Raw genomic sequence first — 11,553 nt, 5'->3', positions numbered from 1 at the left:
TTGGAAAGAATATTCCAGGTAGAAGGTACTCAGGAATAAATATGTAGGGATATTGAAAAGTATGGATTGACTAAAGAAGTTAGCATTTAGAAGTCTAGTTTAGTTGGGATTTAAAGACTATATACGAGAAATTAGTGAGGAGGGATGGCTGAAATATGAATTGAAGTACAGTTGTAAAGGGCTTTGGCTTGAGGAGTTTTGGCATATCTCCTCAATTGTTATCAATAAGGCAAGCCATTGGAGACTTTGCTGAGAAAGGCAGTATTATCTAAGCTGAATTTTAATGAATTATTTCAGGATTAGGTAAAATGAATGGTTTAGTGGTTTTAAAACATGTTCACAAAATCACTGACATTCTTCTAACCAAGAAGTAGAGTTGATATTTTGAATTATCCAACAGAGTGCAACAGAATTGCACTAGGTCAGAAAAGGCCATGTTGCTTCCTCCATGGTTTTTCTTGGACCACCTGAGAAATCCAAACCTCAGGCTGCCATTTTTTTTTGACAAAACTCAAGCCACAAATAGAGGCTTTTTGTGGACTCTCCAGCCAATAGTTCCAACTGCACCCAGTATTCAAGTTATTTTAGCCCAGGTGCCAGGCTACAGAGTAGACACATCTTCATATGATTCCAGCCTGTAGCTATGAAACCATCCCCAGCCTTCAGGTCTTTCTTGCAGAGGCTACATATATCATTAAACAGATACAATTCATTCCCACTCTGTCCTCTTCAAATCCCTGATCCACAGAGTCCATGAACATGAGAAAATGCTTGTCTCATATCACTAATTTAAGGGTAATTTGTTATATAGCAATAGATACTTGGAACAAATGGCATATATATATATAGAGAGAACTGGGAAATAGAGATCACCCTAGAAGCTCTAATGATGCTTTGTGTAAGAGACATCTCCACCTCTATGGAATCTAGTTCAGAGATTGGGAAACCAAGCTGAAAATTTGATTCATGAACTACTGTGGTCCATCTAGTCAAGGCTATGGTTTTTCCAGTGATCATGTATGGATGTGAGAGTTGGACTGTGAAGAAGGCTGAGCGCCAAAGAATTGATGCTTTTGAACTGTGGTGTTGGAGAAGACTCTTGAAAGTCCCTTGGACTGCAAGGAGATCCAACCAGTCCATTCTAAAGGAGATTGGTCATGGGTGTTCTTTGGAAGGAATGATGCTAAAGCTGAAACTCCAGTACTTTGGCCACCTCATGCAAAGAGTTGACTCATTGGAAAAGACTCTGATGCTGGGAGGGTTTGGGGGCAGGAGGAGAAGGGGACAACAGAGGATGAGATGGCTGGATGGCATCACCAACTTGATGGACGTGAGCTTGAGTGAACTCTGGAAGTTGGTGATGGACAGGGAGACCTGGCGTGCTGCGATTCATGGGGTCACAAAGAGTCAGACATGACTGAGCGACTGAACTGAACTGAATTGAACTGTGCCATATTTTAATTAAACCTCATTGAATTTATTGAAATTTGGAATTTTATTAGTTCTTTGAGGTATATGGCCTAGACAAGGGTGATGAAAATATTGGCAAGGGTGATGAAAATATTGGCCACAAATATCCTTGTGACTTAGGGGCAGGGACGGACTTCTTATAAAAGCATAAACACATGGAAAATGACACCAAAATTAGACACAGTATGGACAAAGTTGATAGCAGGTTGGTTAAAAAATGAGAGAAAGCATTTGCCTGAAACTGACATGGAATTAATATCTAGAATATATAGGCAATTCCAGCAAATAAGCAAGAAGAGAAGATACTCTTCATAGAAAACTGGGCAAAAATATTTATAAAAAATTTGAAGGATAAATTTAAAAAGCCAACAAGCATTATGTGAATTTACTCAAAATCAAGAGTAATTAGAGAAATGAATATTAAAACAATAATGAGAATCCACTTTACATCTGACTGGAAAAAATAAGGAAATTTGTTAATGCCAGGTATTGCTGGGAATGTAGGGATGTATTGCTGAATGAGAGCAAGAACCAAAGCAGCCATTCTGAACAATTTGATACTCCTTAGACTAAGCAACAATATGCATACACTATGACCTAGCAATTCTTCATCTGGGACTAATCTATAAGCAGTCCTCACATAGCTCCATAAAGGGAAATGCATGGGGTTCTTAACTGCTTTATTGCAGTCATGAGTTGACGCTACCTGGGTATCCATTCACTGGGAGACTGGAGAAAAGAAAAATAGTGGATATTCATCTTGGAGTATCATACAGGAAGTAGAGGCAAGAATTTAGAATATGTATGGATCCTAAAAAGAGTGCAAAGTGGGGGCAAAAAGTAAGAAAAAAAAAGAGATAGATAACAAAGTATCAATTTCATAAATTAAAATGTCATCAGTACAGAATACCCATCCATATTTGACAAGAGCTTAAATGAACCATGAAGAATAGTTGCTGAAGGGTGGGGTACTGGACATGAGTAAGAGACCAAAAGGGAATAAATAAGTAAATAAAATAAAAGCTAAGTCTTGCACAAACCAAAGATTATACCATGAAATGAAAGGTATGATGAATGTAACTTTCTATACCTGAAATACAAAGATCATAACACAAAACAATTAATTCAGTTCAAAGCTTCTGGCAATTCTGATTGTTCTGATTATTTTTAATTTTTCCTTAAATTAGATTATTTTGTCCTCTCTACATTTTTATCTGAATATATACAATGAAGTGAGACTATCAGGTGTGGGGTACTAATGTGCTACAGATTTCTATCAAGAAATTTCCCAAGAGCTCATTTGGAAATCTTGTGATTCTGTATGTTGATTCAAGAGACTTAAATTTTTCCTTGATTATGAAAATAATCCATATTCATTGTGGAACATTTAGAAAATACAAGAAAAAGGTTAAGAAAAATGCTTTAAAAAAGAATAAAGAAGAAAATAATCTCCACTATAATCTCACCACTCAGAAATAATTATAGTTAGTATTTGGATATATTTATTTCCAGTCTTTTTTCTAAATATGTCTATGTAAGTATTAATATTAAACATGCATATAGATGCACAAATATATGTGCATATATATGAAATTTTTGCAATCATACTATATGCAAATTTCACTGTTGTCAGAATTAAGTAGCATATCTTTTAAAATCTTTGCTTAGTTTACAGGTATTAATGGCATCTCTGTTACAGATTTTTATTTTCTCTTTTGTGAATCTTTATTTATTATTCTATAGAATTCTTGTTAAAAATCAATTATATACTTCCTGTATATATGAATATCATTAAATCTTTGTCATGCTTCTTTTAATTTAATTTATGCCAAAATATTATAAAGTTGTTTTTAGATATAAAAGTATCATACATTCTTTTCTGTTTCTCTACATTATTTTTAAGCTTAGAATGTCTTTACCTCACCTACAATTTCTTCTTTCTTGTCTATGTATCTGTGAATGTTTATTTATGATTTTAAAAATTCTTTGATCAAGTCAGGAACTTATTTTCTATAATATGAGAAGGATGTCTACATTAATCTTGTCAGCACTTGTCATTGAATAGTCCTTAATTTTTCTATTACAGTTCAATTCTTCCGTTCTGATGACTTATTTCACTCACACACACACACATGTTGCTGTCTCTACTGTGGCATTAATTGATTTGTCTATCCTTGCGCCAGAATTAAAATGTTATAATTATTATAGGTTTACAATGTATTTTAATAACTGGTAATTCCTGTAATACCCTTTTTTAAAACCATATTCTTATCTATCCACTTCTCTGCAGTTGACTTTCAGAATTATTTTAATATTCAAAAATAAATTCCATTTGGTACTTGACTGACAATTACATTGAAACAACACAAACATCTGGGAATAAACAGAATCTTCAAGATATTTTGAATTTATATACAAAATGATGTATCCCTTCATTTATCTGAGTCATTTAAATAATCTTTCAATAAAGTTTAGGCATCCTCTTCATATGCATTGTTCACATTGTCTTCAGTAAGGCTATTCTTGATGGCCGCTGCAGTCATCAACCACCATACAACCTGACATCAAACCACCTCTGTGGTGGCCAAAATGGTCACTTCTGACAACCATGAAAAGAAGGATATTGATGGAAACTAACGAGTTGGTGAGGCTCACTCCTATCTGCTTTAAAAAGAAATTTCAGTGCAGGTTTGCAGTGGCTGCCTAGTGTATTTTTCCCACAGACCTTGCAGTCTCTAGGGGAAGACAGTCAGGGTGGGTCAAAGGCCCAATCTATCCTTCAAAACCTCTATTTCAGAAGAGAGATCCATAATATTTTTCTAAATTTAGTCTCATCTCCACTGCATTTCGTGAAAAGTCCTTGTAGGATTTAGCCAATAATTGGGCATTACTCACGTTTTCATTGTTATGGCTTTGTATCTTATTTTTCTCTTTTATGAGAATTTTAATGAAAACATGGGTCAAGGCAGGCTAAGTACCGCTGTAGTAACAATCAATCCCAAAATTTCATGAGCTTTATATAAGACAAGTTTATTTTTCATTCTTAATCTTTGTCCAATATATGTCATCTGGAGGAATCTCATTGTTCTAGGCTTAAGGAGATTCCGCTTGATCACTGCTTGCTTTATCGCTCCAGCAGGGAAAAGAAATGTAGTGAATCACGTTCCGGCTCTTAAAGCTTCTACACAGAAATATCACTTTAACACTCTTTCATTGACCAAAGAAAGTCATATAGCCTTACCTGATTTCAAGTGAGAGCTTCCCTAGTAGCTCAGATGGTAAAGCGTCTGCCTGCAATGCGGGAGATCCCAACCCGGGTTCGATCCCTAGGTTGGGAAGATCTCCTGGAGAAGGAAATGGCAACCCACTCCAGTATTCTTGCCTGGAGAATCCCACAGATGGAGGAGCCTGGTAGGCTACAGTCAATGGGATCGCAAAGAGTCAGACACGGCAGGGAGGTATAATCCCATCCTATGCCAGAAGGGGAGCAAGCTATTTGTGAACTGCCCAATGACTAGTATATCTTAACATTTTAAAAATCTCATTTCAGTGACTTTTTAAAAAGGATGGTTATCTGGCTTCTTAATCATTTACAATAAATAGATTGAGTCACTTAACAAGTGAGTAGTGCATTAGAAACCAGAAAGGTGTTAATCCTTGTAGAAAAGCAATCTATTTTTAAAGGCAAAGACCAAGTAAGATAGAAGTTATGTCTTTGATATCAGAAGGCCTGTATTTTCATCATTCAGCATTCAGATGGGAATTGAAGGGGATAAACATCTCGCTGTTTTATCTATGGAACAACGTAAAGCACATGCATTCAGAACTTTGTTTCATTGCCTGAATACTTTATTATGTACATTGACTTCTTCTTCCTTCCAAAGACAGAATCTCAATCTCAGAGCTAGAGTGTAATCACTTGAATGCTGAGTGTCCTCTTCTATTGGTTTTTAGGCATTTGCTGTTTCTTTTTAACAACAGAGGAAGAGAGAAGTCCTGTTGCTCTAATATGCTATTCCAAACAATGCTGGACTGTGAGGCTGCCAACTCTGGCATCAGTTAAGTCAGGATCAGGGTGCATTGGATAGTGAGTCAGGAGGCACAATCCAACTAATACATATCTCATACTGATTAAAATAAATGAATGCTCTGTATCTCTAACTGGTGTCAAAAGACATTTACAGTTTTTCTAGCCTGTTTCCCACGTCTGCCTGGCACTGAGACTGCCAGGATCAATGGTCCAATTTTAGTTCCACTTTCTTCTTCCCTCGTTCCCTGCATTCAGCTCTTCGGAAGTGAGTTAATAATGTAAAATCTGGCTGAATTAAATTCATTTAACTGTGCTGCCAATTCTCTTCCCTTCATGCATTTTTAAAGAGATCTCAAACCGGTGATGGATTTCTAATGCTCTTGGAAAAGAAAGCAAGGATGAGACAGTAAACCTGAATGGGATAAATTGTTTATTATAATTACTCTGTTGAATTATCTCACTTCATACCCAGAAGGAAGAGGAAATATCAACCTCTTTAGACTTTGCAAAGGGCAATATGAGTGGTGGAAAAAAAAATTGTAGAAACTGCCTCTTCAGTCAGTCAAAGAAGCGACATAGCACAGCTTCACTTGGAAAGCTGTGAACAGTAAAATACGAGGTGGGAGAGGGGTCTGTTTCTATAGCAACCTAGCATATTTCATCTAGGGCAATGATTTTTTTCAACTTACAGTTAGAAATAAATTAGCAACCAGGCCTCAGACTGTGCTTGCATTTGACACTGTAAGTATGTGAACTACCTGAAAATATGGTCTAATTTGAACTCTATTTTTCAGTCTTATGTTGTCTCCCATTCTTTCCAAAGGCTGTTGGCTTATTAAACTGACTGATGGAATTAGAGTCTAGAATCTTAAAGTAATGTTTAGAAGAAGAGCAAAAGACAACATTTCTGTCAGATATCTCATAACAAAAGGTTATGATTTTAGTGAGCAGAGACCTTTTCATGAGGGAATATTCCTGGAAATTAAATACCCATGTATTTATTAACTTGGGTGAGTTTGTTGGCATTTAATTGTTAAAGTCATCTGCTTTCAAAGCCAGGTGTTAGGAAGACATTGTTCTTGGCCCTTTTCTTTGGAACTTCTAGTCACAAAATTTTTCCCCCCATGGGAAACAAACAGCACCTGGAATTTGATTTTATTTCCTACCTTCCTACTTGCAATATCTGTTCTTGTAGAGCTGTCTTGTTTATCCTGCCTATAAAATGGTTCTAATGGTGTCATTGGTTTTTGACTTAGTTCTCTAGTTTACATTTTAACGGCAATCCAGAGAGTTGAAAGACTCTGCATTCTGATTCCACACTTGCATGTACTTGGTTCCTTCCATCGAACCAGGGATTGCCCTGTTGTCAGATATGTTGCTTGTCACCACACAGTTCCTGAGACATCCTTTGTGCAATTCAGACGCAAGTTGCAATGGCTCTGGAAACCATGTTCCTGTTAATTTCACATTTGGCAAGACGACTCTGGAAATCCAGCACACGGCAGTGGTGCAAATCTGGGTGGTTTGTTCAGTCTTTCACCTGGCAAAATTTAACATTTGTGGAGCTTTACGAGTATAAATATTCTTAATAATATGGAAAATACTTTTTCTGTTAATAATGCAGCACACTCTGCCCTGTTGTCTCTGGCTCCTTTGGCGGACTCAAAAATGAAAGAAAAAAATACCGTCTTGTGCTTTTACACAAATCCCAAGCACCTCTGGAGAGACTCTGTAGATCAACCAATGACGGGGAAAGATTGAAAGTCGAGATGCAGGATTTGAGAGGGGTTTTCTATTACTCTGAGTTTTCCTCTTTTTTTGTTATCCACCAACCATGGACTGCCCCACTCTTGAGGGTTCAGATCCTAAAAGTCCCTCACACAGACTCTGAGTAAATTATTGGCAATTAAAAAAGCCGGATTCCCTTCCTACTCTCAAAGCCAAATGGAGGTTTTGTGCTATGTCAATACATGAGCAACTTGTAAATTTGACAGAGCCACATCCTGATGTTTTCACCTCCAAATGGGTTATTGAGGTTCATTAAATCCACCCAAGTCCCCCATCTTCCCACCACTTAAAAAGTAAACTCTTCTGGTACCCTGTCTGCCCACATATTGTTGTTGTTTAGTCACTAAGTCATGTCCAACTCTCTGCAACCCCATGGTCAGCAGCATGCAGGCTTCCCTGTCCTCCACTATCTCCTGGAGTTGGCTCAAGTTCATGTCCATTGAGTCAGTGATGCTATCTAACCATCTCATCCTCTGCTATCCTCTTCTCCTTTTGCCTTCAATATTTCCCAGTATCAGGGCCTTTTTCCAATGAGTCAGCTCTTCCCATCAGGTGGCCAAAGTACTGGAGCTTCAGCTTCAGCATCAATCCTTCCAAAGAATATCCAGGGTTAGTTTCCTTTAGGATTGACTTGTTTTGTCTCCTTGCAGTTCAAGGGACTCTCAAGAGTCTTTGTAATTTACCATGTCTCTTACACCATCACAGAGTATCATAAAACTGAAGACTTTAAAACACCATTTTCATTTTGCTCAGGATATTGTAGATCTGGAGTTCAGGGCCGGCTTAGGTGGGAATTTTTTCTCTAATCCATGTGGCACAGGCTGCGGCAGCTAAGGCCAGAGCCTCCACTTCCAAGATGGCTTCTTCAGTCACATTTCTGGTGTCTCAGTGCTTCTTGGCCTCTCTAGCTCCCCAAATCTATCACATCCTCACAGCATGGTAGTCTCAGAGTAGATCATTTTGTTACAGAGTCCACAACTTTCTCCAGAGTGAACGTCCCAGGAGATTCAGGTAGAAGCCACAAGACTTCTCATGGTTTAGCCCAGAATATAACTTAAGATATATTCTATCGGCTAAGCAAGTCACTAAAGCCCACCCAGATTCAAAGGCAGAGAAGTTAGACTCCTCTCAATGGCAGGAGTAGCAAAGAAATTGTGGCCATTTGAAATTGACCACGTCTCTGTTTCGGAGATCTGAAATAGGGCAGCATTCTTGAAACTCCCGTTTTGTTTTGTTTCTCCTTTTTTAAGATCATTTTTAAAAATGTGGACCATTATTAAAGACTTTATTGATTTTTTTTTTACAGTATTGCTTCTGTTTTATGGTTTGATTGTTTTGACCTTGAGGCATGTGGGGTCTTAGCTCCCCTACCAGGGATCAAACCCATACCCCCTGCACTGAAAGGTGAAGTCGTAACCACTGGACTACCAGGGAAGTCTCCAGCTCCTGCATTTTCTTATTCCAACTAAATCTTCCATCTTCTTTGAGTTCTGGCCTCATTCCTTCCCTAAAATAGCCCTCTCTATGATGATAAAGCATTATTCTGACTCACTACATCCTATAGAAGTTGTTCATCTCAGCTTACTGATTGCCAGAGCATTCTCTATGTTGACCAATCCATTTTTCTTTGGCTTCCGTGACATAATGCTCCTGATTCTCTTTCTACATCTTTGACCCTATCTTGTTTCTTTTGCAGATCATCCTCTTCTACTTGCTAATTACATATTAGGTTCCAAGAATTAGGGTCTCAGAATCATCTGTTGTATTCTAGATCAAGCAGGTTGGCAAATTAGAGCCCACAGTCCAATCACCTGTTTTTGTAAATAAAGTTCTATTTAAATCATCACCATTTACTTATGTATTGTTTCTGGCTGTTTTTAAAGCTACAGTAGCAGAGTGACAGGGACTGTATGGCTTGTAAGCCTGTAATATTTACTACTTGGCCCATGCAGAAAACATTTGCCAACCCCTCCTCTAGAACCAATGGTTATTAAAATGTGATATCCAGATTAGCAGCATTAGCATTCCCTGGCATATGTTTAGAAATGCAAATTCTCAGGCCCTATCCCAGACCTTCTGACCCAGTGACTTATGTTTTACAAGCCCTCCAGGTGATTCTGATACATGCTCAAGTTTGATAATCAGTGCTCCAGATAGTAATACAGAGAGAAAGCCATACCTAACAGAGGTGGGGATGCAGCCACCAACTACATCTGCCAAATTTGAGCTGGGATGGTGCAGACTGAGCATCTCAGCCACAGGTAGGAGCAACAGGAGCACAGGAAATCTGCTTCAGCCCAGAGCTAGAGACAGCAGCCAGGGCAACCCCACAAGCCTGTGGATCCTTCTCTTCTTATTCTTTTCACCCAGGCAGAGTAGGTAAAGAAGTAGGAACTTGAAGTAGCACCTCTGGCTCTGTGGAGGGGATTGTGTATTGTAGCTTGGGGTAAATTTATAATTTTAAGTGTGACCTGAAGAATAAGCAATATGATTTGTTATGTTCCTATGTGTGAGGCATGGTAAAGAATCTGCCTGCAATGCAGGAGACCCAGGTTCAATCCCTGAGTCTGGAAGATCCCCAGAGGAAGACATGGCAACCCACTCCAGTATTCTTTCCTGGAGAATCCCATGGACAGAGGAGCCTGGCAGGCTACAGTCCATGGGGTTGCAAAGAGTCAAACATGACTGAGCACACACACATCTTTTCCTCTGTGCTCTGGGAGAATTTCTAAATTTTTTCTGCTTATATTTTGCATTCAATTTTCTGCTTAGTCAATTTTTCTAGTTATGGTTTCCAATGTAGATTTTCATTCTATTACTCCTTTTGAGTAAGCTTGTAAACTTTTCATATGTAACACTTCTTTTCTTTTTATCTTATCCTACCTTTTTTATCATAAATCTGTTCTAGATTAACATTAGCATGAATGTTATTAATTTTATTGAGATCAGAACAGAAATTTTCTAAAATTTTCTTTCAGTTTCTGCTATGATTACATGTCATTGAATCTGTTCCCTTTTCTGAATTGTCCAGGGAATACATTTTATTATAAGTAGACTAGAAAATTTCCTAGGCCCTGCATTTTCAACTGTTTTATTTCCAATCATACCAAATGAGAAGAAATCTATACTGGCCCCATGTTTGTAACAGGTAGGGGCTTGATCACCCTTATTTGCTTCAACTGTCTACTTGGAAGCTGAGAGAATTCCCTTCTCAGCTATAAAGGCAGATGCTAGTTTGATTTGCATAACCCTGAGCCCCAAATCCATTACTCTGTAAGCATTCATTTCTTATAGATCTGCCAAACTGGAAGGGAAACTTTTCCTCTTCAACTGCATCATTCTTTGACTCTGCAGAATGCATGAGTGATGGTGGTATTGGAGGAGGAGGAGAAGGAGGAGAAAATAATCTTAGTGACTCTATTGGGTACTTCTGTAACATCTTTATATTAATTATCTGATTTACCTCTCTTAAGAACTCTGTGAGAAAGCTACAATTCTTATTTGATATTACTTATAAGGACCCTAAGTTTTGACTAAATTAAGTAACTCAAAATCTTGGGACAAGTAGTAAGAAGAGGTAGGACTCCACCTCAGGTCTGTCTGATTTCAGTCTATTCCTGACCATCATGCAATGCTTTATTCCATAGAAGTTATTTTTGACCACGATGGTTCATGCCACTCTACCCTTGTCCTCTTTGCACATGGCATGCTTTGCCCTAGAGGGTATCTCAGGATTCCTTGGTCCATTTTTAATCCTCCCCACTGCTTTGAACCATCATGTTGCACATATGCTATGCTAAGTCACTTCAGTTGTGTCCGACTCTGTGTGACCCCACAGATGGCAGCCCACCAGGCTCCCCCGTCCCTGGGATTCTCCAGGCAAGAACACTGGAGTGGGTTGCCATTTCCTTCTCCAATGCATGAAAGTGAAAAGTGAAAGTCAAGTTGCTCAGTCATGTCTGACTCTTAGAGACCCCATGGACTGCAACCTTCCAGGCTCCTCCATCCATGGGATTTTCCAGGCAAGAGTACTGGAGTGGAGTGCCATTGCCTTCTCCGTCATGTTGCACATGGACCTACATAAAAGGAGGCTGGAGAAGGTGTTGGGAGAATGATGCCTCCTCTGCACTTGCAGATAGTCCCTGTGAAGTTAAAAGAGTGACACTGGCTTTTGTCCTACTATAACTTTGTGCTCTGAGCTGAAGGCAGAAAGTGGTGGTGGTCTTAACCTTCTTCCATTCACTTCTAAGCTGTCCTAACCTTCT

This window comes from Bos indicus, chromosome X (assembly GCF_029378745.1).
Source record: "Bos indicus isolate NIAB-ARS_2022 breed Sahiwal x Tharparkar chromosome X, NIAB-ARS_B.indTharparkar_mat_pri_1.0, whole genome shotgun sequence".
Lineage (NCBI taxonomy): Eukaryota > Metazoa > Chordata > Mammalia > Artiodactyla > Bovidae > Bos > Bos indicus.
The sequence above is the reverse complement of the archived record's forward strand: the minus strand, read 5'-3'. Positions refer to the sequence as shown.